Genomic DNA, 18244 nt, shown 5'->3' with positions numbered 1-18244 from the left:
ACTGTCACTTACAAAACACTAAACGCATAACTGCAGCGTTCGCAGAGTCAGGCCTGATCCCTGCGATCGCTAACAGTTTTTTGGTAGCGTTTTGGGGAACTGGCAAGCGCCAGCGGCCTAGTACACCCCGGTTGTAGTCAAACCAGCACTGCAGTAAGACTTGGTGACGTGGCGAGTCCCATAAGTGCAGTTCAAGCTGGTGAGGTGGCAAGCACAAGTAGTGTCCCGCTGCCACCAAAAAGACAAACACAGGCCCGTCGTGCCCATAATGCCCTTCCTGCTGCATTCGCCAATCCTAATTGGGAACCCACCGCTTCTGCAGCACCCGTACTTCCCCCATTCACATCCCCAACCAAATGCAGTCGGCTGCATGAGAGGCATTTTCTTTATGTCCTCCCGAGTACCCCTACCCAGCGAACCCCCCAAAAAAGATGTTGTGTCTGCAGCAAGTGCGGATATAGGCGTGACACCCTCTATTATTGTCCCTCCTGTCCTGACAATCCTGGTCTTTGCATTGGTGAATGTTTTGAACGCTACCATTCACTAGTTGAGTATTAGCGTAGAGTACAGCATTGCACAGACTAGGCACACTTTCACAGGGTCTCCCAAGATGCCATCGCATTTTGAGAGACCCGAACCTGTAACCGGTTACCGTTATAAAAGTTAGTTACAAAAAAAGTGTAAAAAAAAAAAAAAATATGAAATAAAAAAAAAATAGTTGTCGTTTTATTGTTCTCTCTCTCTCTGTTCTCTCTCTCTATTGTTCTGCTCTTTTTTACTGTATTCTATTCTGCAATGTTTTATTGTTATTGTTATTGTTATTATGTTTTATCATGTTTGTTTTTCAGGTGTGTAATTATTTATACTTTACTGTTTACTGTGCTTTATTGTTAACCATTGTTAACCATTTTTTTGTCTTCAGGTACGCCATTCACGACTTTGAGTGGTTATACCAGAATGATGCTTGCAGGTTTAGGTATCATCTTGGTATCATTCTTTTCAGCCAGCGGTCGGCTTTCATGTAAAAGCAATCCTAGCGGCTAATTAGCCTCTAGACTGCCTTTACAAGCCGTGGGAGGGAATGCCCCCCCCACCCCCACCGTCTTCCGTGTTTTTCTCTGGCTCTCCTGTCTCAACAGGGAACCTGAGAATGCAGCCGGTGATTCAGCCAGCTGACCATAGAGCTGATCAGAGACCAGAGTGGCTCCAAACATCTCTATGGCCTAAGAAACCGGAAGCTACGAGTATTTCATGACTTAGATTTCGCCGGATGTTAATAGCGCCATTGGGAAATTGGGGAAGCATTTTATCACACCGATCTTGGTGTGGTCAGATGCTTTGAGGGCAGAGGAGAGATCTAGGGTCTAATAGACCACAATTTTTTCAAAAAAGAGTACCTGTCACTACCTATTGCTATCATAGGGGATATTTACATTCCCCGAGATAACAATAAAAATGATTAAAAAAAAAAATATGAAAGGAACAGTTTAAAAGTAAGATTAAAAAAGCAAAAAAATAATAAAGAAAAAAAAAAAAAAAAAAAAAAGCACCCCTGTCGCCCCCTGCTCTCGCGCTAAGGCGAACGCAAGCGGCGGTCTGGCGTCATATGTAAACAGCAATTGCACCATGCATGTGAGGTATCACCGCGAAGGCCAGATCGAGTGCAGTAATTTTTTGAGGTAGACCTCCTCTGTAAATCTAAAGTGGTAACCTGTAAAGGCTTTTGAAGGCTTTTAAACATGTATTTATTTTGTTGCCACTGCACGTTTGTGCGCAATTTTAAAGCATGTCATGTTTGGTATCCATGTACTCGGCCTAAGATCATCTTTTTTATTTCATCAAACATTTGGGCAATATAGTGTGTTTTAGTGCATTAAAATTTAAAAAAGTGTGTTTTTTCCCCAAAAAATGCGTTTGAAAAATCGCTGCGCAATTACTGTGTGAAAAAAAAAATGAAACACCCACCATTTTAATCTGTAGGGCATTTGCTTTAAAAAAATATATAATGTTTGGGGGTTCAAAGTAATTTTTTTGCAAAAAAAAAAAACTTTTTCATGTAAACAATAAGTGTCAGAAAGGGCTTTGTCTTCAAGTGGTTAGAAGAGTGGGTGATGTGTGACATAAGCTTCTAAATGTTGTGCATAAAATGCCAGGACAGTTCAAAACCCCCCCAAATGACCCCATTTTGGAAAGTAGACACCCCAAGCTATTTGCTGAGAGGCATGTCGAGTCCATGGAATATTTTATATTGCGACACAAGTTGCGGGAAAGAGACAATTTTTTTTTTTTTTTTTTTTGCACAAAGTTGTCACTAAATGATATATTGCTCAAACATGCCATGGGAATATGTGAAATTACACCCCAAAATACATTCTGCTGCTTCTCCTGAGTACGGGGATACCACATGTGTGAGACTTTTTGGGAGCCTAGCCGCGTACGGGACCCCGAAAACCAAGCACCGCCTTCAGGCTTTCTAAGGGCGTGAATTTTTGATTTCACTCTTCACTGCCTATCACAGTTTCGGAGGCCATGGAATGCCCAGGTGGCACAAAACCCCCCCAAATGACCCCATTTTGGAAAGTAGACACCCCAAGCTATTTGCTGAGAGGTATAGTGAGTATTTTGCAGACCTCACTTTTTGTCACAAAGTTTTGAAAATTGAAAAAAGAAAAAAAAAAATGTTTTTTCTTGTCTTTCTTCATTTTCAAAAACAAATGAGAGCTGCAAAATACTCACCATGCCTCTCAGCAAATAGCTTGGGGTGTCTACTTTCCAAAATGGGGTCATTTGGGGGGGTTTTATGCCACCTGGGCATTCCATGGCCTCCGAAACTGTGATAGGCAGTAAAGAGTGAAATCAAAAATTTTCACCCTTAGAAATCCTGAAGGCAGTGATTGGTTTTCGGGGTCCCGTACGCGGCTAGGCTCCCAAAAAGTCCCACACATGTGGTATCCCCATACTCAGGAGAAGCAGCTAAATGTATTTTGGGGTGCAATTCCACATATGCCCATGGCCTGTGTGAGCAATATATAATTTAGTGACAACTTTATGAAAAAAAAAAAAAAAAAAAAAAAAAAAGTGTCACTTTCCCGCAACTTGTGTCAAAATATAAAATATTCCATGGACTCAATATGCCTCTCAGCAAATAGCTTGGGGTGTCTACTTTCCAAAATGGGGTCATTTTGGGGGGTTTTGTGCCACCTGGGCATTCCATGGCCTCCGAAACTGTGATAGGCAGTGAAGAGTGAAAGCAAAAATTTACACCCTTAGAAATCCTGAAGGCGGTGATTGGTTTTCGGGGCCCCGTACGCGGCTAGGCTCCCAAAAAGTCCCACACATGTGGTATCCCCATACTCAGGAGAAGCAGCTGAATGTATTTTGGGGTGCAATTCCACATAGGCCCATGGCCTGTGTGAGCAATATATCATTTAGTGACAACTTTTTGTAAATATTTTTTTTTTTTTTGTCATTTTTCAATCACTTGGGACAAAAAAAATAAATATTCAATGGGTTCAACATGCCTCTCAGCAATTTCCTTGGGGTGTCTACTTTCCAAAATGGGGTCATTTGTGGGGGTTTTGTACTGCCCTGCCATTTTAGCACCTCAAGAAATGACATAGGCAGTCATAAACTAAAAGCTGTGTAAATTCCAGAAAATGTACCCTAGTTTGTAGACGCTATAACTTTTGCGCAAACCAATAAATATACGCTTATTGACATTTTTTTTACCAAAGACATGTGGCCGAATACATTTTGGCCTAAATGTATGACTAAAATTTAGTTTATTGGATTTTTTTTATAACAAAAAGTAGAAAATATCATTTTTTTTCAAAATTTTCGGTCTTTTTCCGTTTATAGCGCAAAAAATAAAAACCGCAGAGGTGATCAAATACCATCAAAAGAAAGCTCTATTTGTGGGAAGAAAAGGACGCAAATTTCGTTTGGGTACAGCATTGCATGACCGCGCAATTAGCAGTTAAAGCGACGCAGTGCCAAATTGGAAAAAGACCTCTGGTCCTTAGGCAGCATAATGGTCCGGGGCTCAAGTGGTTAAGCATCATTAAAATCACTGCTCCTGAAAAAACGTCTGTTTTTAAAATTTTTTTTTGCATTGATACATGTCCCCTGGGGCAGGACCCGGGTCCCCAAACCCTTTTTAGGACAATACCATGCAAATTAGCCTTTAAAATGAGCACTTTTGATTTTGAACGTTCGAGTCCCATAGACGTCAATGGGGTTCTAACGTTCGTGCGAATTTTCGGTCTGTTCTCAATTCTGGTGCAAACCGAACCGGGGGGTGTTCGGCTCATACCTAATAGCCATCTACATGCAATATATTTGAAGCAACCCTGTCAAAAATACTTTAAAAACCGTTTTATAAAAGAATATGTTTAGTGGAAGGTTCTGGAATGCAATGAGTGAAGTCTTCTCTCTCTTGAAGATATGGGTGCCACTGGTGTCCTACTTTAGGATCATTTGGAAACTATGCTTCACTCTGATCACAGTGGTTCCTCCCTGTTAAGTGATTACTTTTTTCTGTAGTAGGCCAGTGGTAGGAACCATTACACCAAGCAGGGGACAAGGTCTGCAACAAATCCACACTGTTGGATACCAGTGGATACTAGTGGTGTCCAAAGCTCTTTGAGAGAGCAAACAATTATACTAACTGCCCATTGGAAGAGTAAATATTAATAATTAAACTTTAAACTTTAACAGTATTCATTCTCTTTCTAATACATTAGTAAAATACTACAATTTACAATGATATAGCTTTAACTATAATGTTAGCTCTATATATTATAGATAATATTTTTATTTACAAGGGTTATCATACATAGAAAAAAAAACATTATCCTTTATTTTCAAGCAAACCTGTTTTTGTATTCAGGTCAGGCTTGAACAGAATTATGTAGCATTTTGGGAAAAAAATACAGCCAAGAAGTACAACACTTGATGCCAATATAGCAAAAATCTCCACAGACACCATGTCTTTCCCTTTAGTGCTCAGATAAGCCGGGACCATGGCAATCCAGACACTGCAGAACACCAGCATGCTGAATGTGATGTGCTTGGCCTCATTAAAACTGTCTGGCAATGTTTTGGCTAAAAAAGCTATAATGAAACTCACAGCTGCCAGAAGTCCCATATATCCCAGGACAGAGTAGAAGCCGATAACTGAACCCTCATTACAGTGAATGATGATCTTTCCCTGGTAAGAGTGAGTGTCTTTATCCTGGAATGGAGGAGAAATGGATAACCAAGAAACACAGATTATTACTTGAAGTAGTGATAACATGCAAATGATAAAATTGGGCAGCTTGGCTCCCATCCATTTCCTCCAGGGACTCCCAGGTTTGGTGGCTTTAAAAGCAATACACACCATGATACTTTTGGCAAGTAGAGAAGAGACAGCAACTGAGAAGATGACACCGAAAGAGGTCACACGCAGCATGCAGGTTACATCTACTGGATGTCCAAGGAACAAGAAGACACAGAGGAAGCTCAACATGATTGAGACCAGGAGAAGATAGCTCAGGTTCTGGTTATTAGCTTTAACAATGGGGGTGTCCTGGTAATGTATAAATATCCCCAATATTAAACCAGTCAGAAGACAACAGAGGATGGAGACAGATGAAAATACTGCAACAATTGTATCATCAGTGTAGGAAAGAAATTCCACCAATTTGGGAACACATCGATCCTTATTCTCATTTGGCCATTCATCATCAGGACATTTCATACAGTTTTCACTGTCTGCAGGAAGGAAAATATAAACACAATGAGCATCTGTGCCAAAGTTTGAGTTAAAAATTATCCTTGCCTTACAGTTAGCAGCTGGATTTTCATCAGTGCATTGTGGGAGAGTAAAATAAAATATACTAATGCCCTTATATTGTAGAAATGTATTTCAAATTAGATAGATAGATAGATAGATAGATAGATAGATAGATAGATAGATAGATAGATAGATAGATAGATAGATAGATAGATATTTTCTATTGGCCTTGCAGAGACCTGTGTTTTGCTAGTGCAGAAATTACAGACCTCCTTTTACATCAGTGTCCTCAGTCCCTCCCTTCACATCACATCTCCCCCCCCCCATTTTATATCACAGGCTGCCTCATCACAACCCCCCATCACAGACTGACCCCCCCATTACAGACTGACCCATCACAGACTGACCTGACCCATCACAGATCCCCATCACAGAGTGACCCCCAAAAATCACAGACCCCCATTTACAGACTGACCCCCCCCATTTACAGACTGACCTCCATCACAGACTGACCCCATCACAGTCCTCTCTCGATATCATACCCCCTGTCCTTTCATAAAGTAACAGCACAGCACTGCCCCCTCCCCACAGAGCCCTATCTTATTCACACAAAGCATGAAGCACGGCCACTCTGGACAAAGGGCAGGACTTTTCACATTAAAGGTGGGTGATTGATTGCTGGGTCTGCCCTGCTGCCTTTCAACCAATCCCTCACTTCCTAACTTAAAGTCCCACCCTTTGTCCAGAGCGGCCGTGCTTCATGTTTTGTGTGACTAAGACAGGCAGTGTGGGGAGGGGTCAGTGCAGCAATATTATGGAAGAGATGGACCTGCCACGCCTACCGTGCTGTGAACATAGTGGCATCGGCAGAGGCAGGCAGGCGAGCCGGCGACGGGGAGAGGACACACAGGAAACTCCTCATTGAGGGATGCGGTTTGGGCAGAATGGCTACTGGGGCCGGATCGCGGGTCCGCCATTTAGTGATGCCTGTCTTATAGGTAGTACAGCGGTGCTCAATTAATGGCTGCGCGAGCCGCACAGCCATTACTTTGACAGGCTGTCACTGAAATTGAGCCATTGGCCCACCGGGAAACTCACGGTAGTCCTGATGGCCAGTACATGCCTGGATAGATAGCATACATTTTGAGTTTTTACTTGTTTCTTTGTTCTATAGCTACAAAGTAGCATACAAATACGACTGTTTGACTTGTTTGTATGCACTGCTTTCCTTCAAAGTCTGCTGATAAGTTAGATAGCAAGATGCCAAAAGCATTATCTTCTGCATATAGTTAGACTCTTATATGTAGAGAACGCTCATTACAAGTGGTAAAATACTAAAAAGGATGTTGATGTTCTATAGTTATGTGGAAAATAAAAATGGGGAGAAATTTGGTATAGGCAGAAAATGGGCAGAAAATGATAGACTGGGATTTTATTTAATATATGTATTTAATGTGTGAACAAAGAAATAAAAAAGTTCCACCCGCAAGTACAGCAGACCACTGGATGCCTGTTCCGCCGCTTGACAGTTCTTAAATAGGTAAGGGGTGGGGCCATGCAAGGGCAGTGAAATCACAAGGGGCGGGGTCATCCTGTGACATCACCAGGTGGCCCCGCCACTTACCTATTTAAGAACTGTCAAATGGTGGATCAGGCATTCGGGGGCAGCCATCCTCGTGGTTGGAACTTTTTTTTTTCTTTTTTGGGTCCGGCAGTGCGGTGGGCATCGTGATTGATGATGGATCTAGATCTGGGAAAGTTTTTTTTTTTTTTTTTTTTTTTTTTATTATTTTTTTACATTTTTGTACCCCTATACTCATCCCCCTGGTGGGGGGCCAGGATCTGGGGCCCCTCCAGATTCCGATAAGACCCCTGCCCGCACACTCCTACAACCACCGGCAAGGATTTTGGGGAAGAGGCCCTTGCCCCCATCAACATGGGGACAAGGTGCTTTGGGGGTAGAGCCCCCCTGCCCCAAAGCACCCCCTCATGTTGAGGACATGTGGCCTGGTATGGTTCAGGAGGTGGAGTGTTTGCTCATCCCCCCCTTTCCTGGACTGCCAGGCTGCATGCTCGGATAAGGGTCTGGTATAGATTTTGGGGAGGCCCCACGCCTTTTTTTTATTTTGGCGTGGGGTTCCCCTTAAAAACCAGACCTGAAGGGCCTAGTATCGATTGGGGGGACCCCCACACAGTTTATTTCACTTTTTTCAATTGCCAGCAATGTTTTTTTTTTCCATTCAGCTGTCAGCGAGGAAGCCCGTTGACAGCTGATTACTGGGATACGGCAGACCACTCCTTAACAACCAGCTATTCACTGTGCCCTGATTGGGCATCAGGGATTAGAATGCACTATGCAGTGTGCAGTGCATTGTGGGGCACTCTGCAGGCGAACATCCTGTCGAGCGCCCTGCAAATTTGCGTGTTGGCCGAATAGCCAAACTTTTGCTCGGCCCGAACTGTTCGCCCAAATCTAGCTGACATTTCACCTCAGGGTGCTGGTTCCTAGGCATTGTGTGCATGGACAGTTGCAGAAAATAGATGCCAGTCACTTTTAGGCTGAACAAAAGTACGTTTTTTTTTGCTCACGATGGCAATATGTAGGGAGAGAGTATTAGGGCACAGGACACCCTAGGACAATAGGCAAACAGACCAGCAGACTCCAAAGACAGAAACAGACAGGTAGACAGCAATACAGAACAAGGCCCTTGGGGGTGCATTCAATGTTCTGTACCTACGTAGCAACAGCTGTCTCCTATAGCAACCAAAAAAAAAAAACACAGCACCATGCATAGATTCTTTAGATGAGTCTTTCTTGACACTTTTCCAGGCTCTACACAGCCCCCAGCTCATGGAAGTGTAACCTCTGGTACTACATCTCAGAACTCCATCCCTTTCCTCATGCCTCCAGGCAACAAATGGGCTCTCTCTTGCAGAGACTAGAACAGATGGCCAGGCCTTAGGCTTCAGGCCTACCCAATGCAGCTGTTTCTCACACATCCACACCAGACCAAGGTCTGGATGGGAGGACCCTGATCACTTGACCTCCATATACTGTGTATATATACACTTTTCTAGCATGCGTCAGTGGCCATGAAACTCATACTGATTGGTAGAGAGAGGTATGCATATTCATAATCTAGATTTTCTGTAGTTCATCATACTAATGCTAAAGGTAACATTGCCACCTACTGACAAAAGGGAGGAACCAGAGCAACACCAGGCTTAGGAGAAAACCCAAAGGATCACAAAGACTACAAATCAGGCAGGTTAACTACAACCTAGTGCAGCTAAATTTGCTGGTAGTCCCCGTTTAAGACAAGGGGTCTACATAACTATGCACAGACCATACCTGTGGGATCCCATTGGAAGCTGGAAATCATGGTAGTAGACACCTCTACATATGTGTGGTTTGTTTTGTTCCAAATTGAAATTCGGACACATTTGTTATTTGTAATTTCGGATGTATCCGAATTTCTGAATTAAAATAGAAGTGAATTTAAATGAATCCCAAAAAATGAAACAAGATTTTGGATCAAATTTGAATTTGAATTGTTTTTGAATAGTTTTCAAATCAAATTCAAATTACCAAAGAGAATACAATAGCATAGAAAATAAAGGAATAGAAAAGAAAATAATATGATAGAATAGAAAAAAATGTAATAAAAAGTGAAGGAATAGAATATAATAGAGAACAGAATCGAAAATAAATGAATAAAAGGGGATATAATATAAAAGAATAGAATAGAATAGAAAATAAAGGAATAGAATACAATTAAAAAATTAAATAAAAAAATAATAAAATATAAAAAATATAACCATCTTCTGAAATTTGAATTTCAAATAGAATACATTTGAGAGAAAAGAATAGAATAGAAAAAAAAGAATAGATTAGAATAGAAAAAAAGAATAGAATAAAAATAGAAACAATAACAATCCTCCAAAAAATGAATAGAATGAATTAAAATTTGAATAGAATAGATAATAATAGAATAGAAATACATAAAATAGAAATGTAACTACGGTATGTAAAATAAAAGAATTGAAAAGAATAAAAAAAAAAACAATAGAATAGAACCCTTTCCCACAATTTGAACCATTTTCCAAAATTCAATTTTCAAATAGAATCAATTTGAATTTGAATAGAATAGAAAAAAATAGAAGAAAATAATAGAATATAAAAGAGTAGAATAGAATAAAAAGGAATAGAATAGAATAAATATAACAATATAACAGGTTTCCAAATTTAGAATTTTTAATAGAATAAATTTGAATTTGAATAAGAAGAAAAGAATAGAATAGAAAATAAAATAATAGAATAGAATATAAAAAAAACAATAGAATATAATGGAATAGAAAGGATACACCGTAACCATCTTTCAAACATCAAATTTCAAATAGAATAAATTTGATTTCCAACGGAATTTTAATGGAATTTGATTTGAACTTGAATGCTATTTGAATGTAATTCGAATCAATTAGAATTGTCCAAATTTGGTCGAAATGAGTTAAATTTCATCGAATTTGGAATTTCAATTAAACAAAAGAAATAAAGAAAAGAAAGGGATAGAATAGAAAATAAAAGAATAGAATGGAATAGAATAGAATAAAAAATAAATAAAATAAAAATAATAAAATAGAAAAGATAACCATCTTCTGAAATTTGAATTTCAAATAGAATAAATTTGAGAGGAAAGAATAGAATAGAAAAAAATAGATTAGAATAGAATAGAATAAAATAGAAACAATATAACGTTCCTCCGAAAAACGATCCTTGAATAGAATAGAAAATAATAAAATAAAAAATAATAGAATAGAAAATAATAGAATAGAAAATAAAATAATAGTTTCTTCCAAAAAAGAATTTTGAATAGAGTGAATTCAAATTTGAAAAGAATAGAAAGGATAGAATAGAATAGAAAAGAATAGAATAGAGAATGAATAGAATAGAAAATGAATAGAATTGAATACAATTGAAAAAACAATAGAATAGAGTAGAATAGAACCATTTCCCATAATATGAACCATTTTTTGAAATGTCAGATTTCAAATAGAATAAATTTGAATTTGAATAGAAAAGAATAGAATAGTATAAAATAGAAAAGAGTAGATAGGGAAATAAAATAATAGAATAAAAAAGTGGAGAATAGACTTAAAAGGAATAAAATAGAATAGAATAAATATAACAACATAGCCTTTTCAAAATTTTGAATTTCAAATAGAATACATTTGAATTTGAATAAGAAGTAAATAATAGAATGGGAAAAAATAGAATAGAATAGAAAAAACATTAGAATATAATGGAATAGAAAGGATATATAGTAACCATATTCCAAAAATTTAATTTCAAATAGAATAAATTGTTTTCCAATGGAATTTGAATGGAATAATATTCAAACTTGAATGCAATTTGAATGGATTTTGAATCAGTTTGAATTTTCCAAATTTGTTCGAATTGAGTTTAATTCCATCGAATTCAGAAAATTCTAATCAATTTCAATTCAAATAAACAAAACCAATGCCGAAAACGAATTAAACAAATACAACACATTTAACTAAACACGTTCTTTGTAAATAACGAAACAAAACATTTTTTTCGTTCTGCATACTGTCTAGACACCTCTACTCCAGTGATCTCCATTAGCTTCCGGGTCCTGTGCTGAGCAGCTGCCCTGCTGCAGGACTCAGGAGGTCTCCCACTCAAGACAGGCACCATTCAAAGATAGCTTTGCATCTTCTCAATGAATGCAATGTGTTCTCTGACTGAGTGAAGTTGAGCGGTGGGGCAGCGACATCACGATCTCTGTCTCATCCATACAATTTCTGAATGACACCTTTGCTGAGCAGGTGAACTCTGTGTTCAGTAAGTTGCAGGGCAGCTGCTCAGCATGAGACCTAGAAGCTTGTGGAGATTATTGGATTAGTGGTGTCTACTACAGTGATTTCCAGCTTCCACAGGGACCAACCAGGTATGATATATGCAATGTTACATTGGTCCGAACTGACCTGGTCCTAACTACTGTATGTAAAAATATCCATACTTGGAATTCTTTCTGTACTTGCAGGTTCTTTAATGCGGAGTTCCACTCAGATTTGTGTTTATTAAAAGTCAGCAGCTACAAAAAGTGTGGCTGCTGACTTTTAATAAACACACTGTCACCTCTCCCACGATCCAGCAATGCGGCCGCCCCAACCCTTGATTCTCTCCCTTGGTTCTCCCAGCACCGGCATCACAAGTGTGGGCACCTGGCTGTGACAGCTTGTAGTTTCACAGCCGGGTGCGCACTGCACCTTCTCAATGGCCAGCCATCTTCACGGACCTGTGACGTGTCCCAGAAGATTGCAGGGAAGGAGGGGGAGAGGAGAATTTCCATTCGAATCGCCTAGACGGAAGTGGGAGCTGGGTACCTGTCAAAACTAGGTACCCACTCCCCCCCCCAAAGAATAATGACATGCCAAATGTGGCATGTCAGGGGGTTATGTGTCCTTAAAGTGGAAGTTCCAGTTTTGTGTGGAACTCCGCTTTAACAACTTCAGCCCCGGAAGGATTTGCCCCCTTAATGACCAGGCCATTTTTTGCGATACGGCACTGCGTCACTCTAACTGACAATTGCGTGGTTGTGCTACACTGTACCCAAACAAAATTGGTGTCCTTTTTTTCCCACAATTAGAGCTTTCTTTTGGTGGTATTTGATCACCTCTGCCGTTTTTTTTTTTTGCGCTATAAACAAACAAAGAGCAATATTTTTTTTTCTTTTTACAATACATATCCCCAAAAAATATATATTAAAAAAAAGACATTTATTCATCAGTTTAGGCCAATATATATTCTTTTATGTATTTTTGGTAAAAAAAATGGCAATAGGCATGTATTGATTGGTTTGCGCAAAACTTGGGATAGATTTAGGGACTTTTTTTAATTGTTTTTACTGGTAATGGTGGCGATCTGCCATTTTTAGTGGGACTGCGACATTGCGGCGGACAAATCTGACCCCAAATGACACTTTTTGGGGACCAGTGACATTATTACGCTGATCAGTGCTAATAAAATGCACTGATCAATGTAAAAATGACACTGGCAGGGAAGGGGTTAACAGTAGCTTTCTCCCAGCTGATGGTGGCTTGCATGTGGATTTTGTGAACACAAGTGGAATTTTGAACTAAAGTGGAGAGTTAATAACAAGGAGTTGAAAACAGGAGTTAAAACAGGAGTCTTCTAATCTGTAAGTAACATCTTAAAGTGTAAGTAAACCCCCTATCGTTTTCAGCCAAGGAAGCTACCATCTTTGCCTCTGTTTAATCTACAACTGCCATGATGCTGCACATGTGATCAGTTATGACATCAGCCATTGGATGGTTTGACGGTTTGGTTGCGAGCACAACCAATGAGAGTGTTAAATTTCCGGAAATGAAACTGTTTTATGGATGGGTTTACTTCCGCTTTAAACTTCCCTTAAGTAATTGTATTGTAACTGGGAAATGAGTGCTAGCAGGGTTGAAGGTTTTGCTCAGTGCACAGTGTGCCACATGTATTCAAAATTGGTGCAACAGCTCCAGGGTGGATACCACTGTGACAGATGTGAGCAGGTTGCCCTTCTGGAAGCTCGCATTAGAGATCTGGAGAAGCAAGTTGCAACACTGGGCAGAAAGGACAACCTTGAAGGGGGTCCTTTGCTCGCTGAGCAGTGGTCAGTAGGGTTGATGTGGCGGATGGAGGGGCAAGTCAGGATTATCAGATAGGAAGATGGGTTAATTTAGTTAGAGGGAGTGGAAGGGGCTCGCAGAATAGGAAGGCCAGTCCTGTGTTTGTGCATCAAAACAAATTTGCCAAGTTGGGTGAAGATGTGGAGGTGGCAAACACAGAGGTGACAGCCCTAGATGTCACTGCTACCCCTAACAGCCGGGAGAGCAGCCCATCTAGTAGAGGTGGTGAGGGGAGTGCAGGTAGGCCTAGACAATTGGTGGTAATAGGGGATTCTATAATCAGAAGGACTGATAATTTGTCACCAGGATCGCCTCAAGCGAATGGTTTGCTGTCTCCCTGGTGCTAGGGTTCAGCATGTGGTGGACCGGGTGGATAAATTACTGGGAGGGGCTGGGCATGACCCAGCTGTCTTGGTCCACGTTGGAACCAATGACAGTATACATGGAAAGTGGAGGCTCTTTAAGAATCAATTTAAAGAACTAGGCTGCAAGTTGAAGGGAAGGACCTCCAAGGTAATATTCTCTGAAATATTGCCTGTGCCATGCACAACACAGGAAAGGCAGGGGGTGATTAGAGAGCTGAATGCATGGCTAAAGACCTGGTATAGGGAGGAGGGATTTGGGTTTCTAGAACACTGGGCTGACTTTTCATTGGGGTGCAACCTATATGCTAAAGACGGTTTGCACTTGAATGGAAGGGGGTCTGCTGTGCTGGGGGAGAGGTTTATGGAAAGTCTGGAGGAGTATTTAAACTAGGATTGAGGGGGGAGGGTGTACTAGAATTGCATCGGGAAGACAGGTCAGTTAGGGGTCAAACATTAATGGAGGGTGGAATGGGGATAGATGGGGGGAGGGTTATGGCAGGTGACAAGAAAGTTCCCATGTTGCAAACAGCCATTGGAAACTATAGTGCCATTTGTACTACTAAAAATTATATGAAAAACACCAGAGCAAAATGTAATAATGCATTAAAGTGTTTGTTCACCAATGCCAGAAGTCTGCCAAGCAAAATAGGGGAGTTGGAAGCTCTGGTGCATGAGGGGAGCTATGATGTAATCGGTATTGCTGAGACTTGGCTTCAATCCTCACAGGACTGGGCTATTAATATTCCTGGCTATGCACTCTTTTGGAGAGACAGGGTAAAAAGGAAAGGTGGCGGGCTCTGTCTCTATGTGAGAAGTGATTTTAAAGCAAGTGTGAAAGTGGACCTGATTGATGGAGAGTGTGAAGAGTCTGAAGCATTATGCGTGGAACTGCATATAGATGTGCGTAGTTCAAAGTTAATCAAAGGAGTTTGTTATAGACCACCCAATGTTAACAAGGAGGTGGAGACTCAGCTCCTTGCACAGATGGAAAGGGCTGCAAGGGCTGGGATGGTGATAATAATGGGGGATTTTAACTACCCAGAAATTGACTGGAGTAATGGCACTGCTGGGACAGTTAAAGGGCAAAAATTTATAAACCTAGTACAGGACAATTTTATGTTCCAGTTTATTGAGGCCCCAACTAGGAATGAAGCTCTGTTGGACCTGGTAATCTCAAACCATGCAGAGCTTATTACTAATGTTCAGATAAAGGAACGCCTGGGTAGCAGTGATCATAACATGATTTCATTTGATGTTAGCTGTAAACAAGAGATACATACGGGAAAGATAAAAACACTTAACTTCAAGAGAGCAAATTTTCCAAGTATGAGGGCTGCTCTCCAGGATTTAGACTGGGAGGGAATATTGGCATTGATCAACGCAGAACAGAAATGGGAATTCTTCAAAGACTGTTTGGGACCTCATTGCAAAGTATATTCCCATGGGCAATAAGTTTAAAAGGCTAAAAATAAAACCTATGTGGCTCACGGTCAAAGTTAAAAAAGCTATAAACAATAAGAAAAGAGCTTTTAAAAAATATAAAAATGAAGGAACACTAGTGTCGTTTAAATGTTACAAAGAATTTAACAGAATATGTAAAAAGGAAATCAAGGATGCAAAAATTCAAAATGAACGACAGATTGCAAAAGATAGTAGGACAAACCCCAAAAAATTCTTCAAATATATTAATAGTAAAAAGGTCAGGTCTGAGCATGTAGGCCCTTTACAAAATAATCTAGAGTGGGTGACTGGGGACAAGGAGAAGGCTAATTTATTAAATACTTTCTTCAGCTCTGTGTATACAAAAGAGCATGGGGGAGATAATGTCCATAGTGGTATTGACACAGCCCCGAATGATCCACAATGGCTCAAAAGTGATATGGTCCATAAATATTTAGACAGAATAAAGGTGGATAAAGCACCTGGACCTGATGGCATCCACCCACGGATCCTAAAAGAATTGTAATTTCAAAGCCATTGTATCTCATTTTTAGGGACTCATTAATGACGGGAATAGTACCACTGGATTGGCGCAGGGCAAACATGGTGCCTATATTTAAAAAGGGATCAAAGTCTTTACCAAGTAACTATAGACCTGTTAGTTTAACTTCTATAGTCGGGAAGATACTGGAGCGTTTAATAAAAGACCACATAGACGAGTTCTTGCTGGGAAAAAAAACATTTTAAGCAACAGACAGCATGAATTCATGAGACAGAAGTTGTCAGACAAACCTGATTTCTTTTTATGAAGAGGTAAGTAAAACCTTGGACAGAGGGGTGGCTGTGGACGTGGTTTACTTGGATATTTCAAAAGCGTTCGATACAGTTCCGCACACACGGCCCATGTGTAAAGTAAAGTCTAAAGGCTTGGAAATATCAGTTTGTAAATGGATAGAAAACTGGCTAAAAGACAGAATTCAGAGAGTAGTGGTTAATGATTCTTACTCTGAATGGTCTAAGGATTTCAGTGGTGTACCTCAAGGTTCAGTGCTGTGACCCTTATGCCCCGTACACACGGTCGGATTTTCCGATGGAAAATGTCCGATCGGAGCATGTTGTCGGAAATTCCGACCGTGTGTGGGCTCCATCGGACATTTTCCATCGGATTTTCCGACACACAAAGTTGGAGAGCAGGAGATAAAATTTTCCGACAACAAAATCCGTTGTCGGAAATTCCGATCGTGTGTACACAAATCCGACGGACAAAGTGCCACGCATGCTCAGAATAAATAAAGAGATGAAAGCTATTGGCCACTGCCCCGTTTATAGTCCCAACGTACGTGTTTTACGTCACCGCGTTTAAAACGATCGGATTTTCCGACAACTTTGTGTGACCGTGTGTATGCAAGACAAGTTTGAGCCAACATCCGTCGGAAAAAATCCTAGGATTTTGTTGTCGGAATGTCCGAACAAAGTCCGACCGTGTGTACGGAGCATTACTCTTTAATACCTTTATAAATGATTTTGGGTCTGGAATCAAAAGTAACATTTCTGTCTTTGCAGATGACACCAAACTATGCAGTGAAATAACGTCCTTACAGGATGTCTCCAATTTACAAGCTGACCTCAATGCACTGTCTAATTGGGCGTCTATGTGGCAGATGAGGTTTAATGTTGAGAAATGTAAAGTTATGCACTTGGGGGCTAGGAATATGCATGCATCATTCATACTAGGGGAGTACAACTGGGGGAATCCATAGTGGAGAAGGATCTGGGGTTTTGGTAGATCATAAGCTCAATAATATCATGCAATGCCAAGCTGCGGTTTCCAAAGTGAGCAATGTCCTTTCTTGTATTAAGAGAGGTATGGACTCCAGAGAGAGAGATATCATTTTGTCCCTGTTCAGATCATTAGTAAGACCTCATCTGGAATATGCAGTTTAGTTTTGGGCACCAGTTCTCAAAAAGTATATCGGGGGAACTGGAGAAAGTGCAGAGAAGGGCAACCAAACTGATAAGAGGCATGGAGGAGATCAGCTATGAGGAAAGATTAAAGGAACTGAATTTATTCACTCTTGAGAAGAGGAGAATAAGGGGGATATGATCAACATGTTCAAATATATAAGGGGTCCATATAGTGAACTTGGTGTTGAGTTATTCACTTTATGGTCAACACAGAGGACAAGGGGGCACTCTTTATGCCTAGAGGAAAAGAGATTTCATCTCCAAATATGAAAAGGTTTCTTCACAGTAAGAGCTGTGAAAATGTGGAATAGACTCCCGCCAGAGGTGGTTCTGGCCAGCTCAGTAGATTGCTTTAAGAAAAGCCTGGATACTTTCCTAAATGTACATAATATAACTGGGTACTAACATTTATAAGTAAAGTTGATCCAGGGAAAATCTGATTGCCTCTTGGGGGATCAGGAAGGAATTTTTTCCCCTGCTGTAGCAAATTGGAGCATACTCTGCTGGGTTTTGTTTGCCTTCCTCTCTGGATCAACTGTGGGTATAGATGTGGGTATATTGGATTGTACGATTTTTTTTTTTTTTTTATGGTTGAACTGGATGGACTTGTGTCTTTTTTCAACCTGACTAACTAACTAACTAAAAAAAGTAGGGGGCAATCAAGGGGTTACGTGTGTTCCCTGGGTGTGTTCTAACTGTAGGGGGGATGGGCTGGTAGGGACATGACAGAGATCACTGCTCCCGATCACTGGGAACAGTAGATCTCTGACATGTCCCCTGTCAGAATGGGGATCTGCTTGTTTACACTGGTAGATCCCTGTTCTGCCTCTGTACTAGGGGATTGCGGGTCGCCGGCGGACATTGAGTCCGCCCAACCTGCAGGCACGCTCCCAAAGTGTGCAGGGGGTGCGAGCACCTGCCGCCGGTGGTGAGTGCATGCCTGCATGAGACGCTGTACAGCTACGGCGATTTGCGCAGGAGAGCCAGCCTGCTG

The sequence above is a fragment of the Aquarana catesbeiana genome, linkage group LG01, assembly GCF_042186555.1.
Source record: "Aquarana catesbeiana isolate 2022-GZ linkage group LG01, ASM4218655v1, whole genome shotgun sequence".
In the NCBI taxonomy this organism is placed as follows: Eukaryota; Metazoa; Chordata; class Amphibia; order Anura; family Ranidae; genus Aquarana; species Aquarana catesbeiana.
This window is presented reverse-complemented; position numbering follows the sequence as displayed.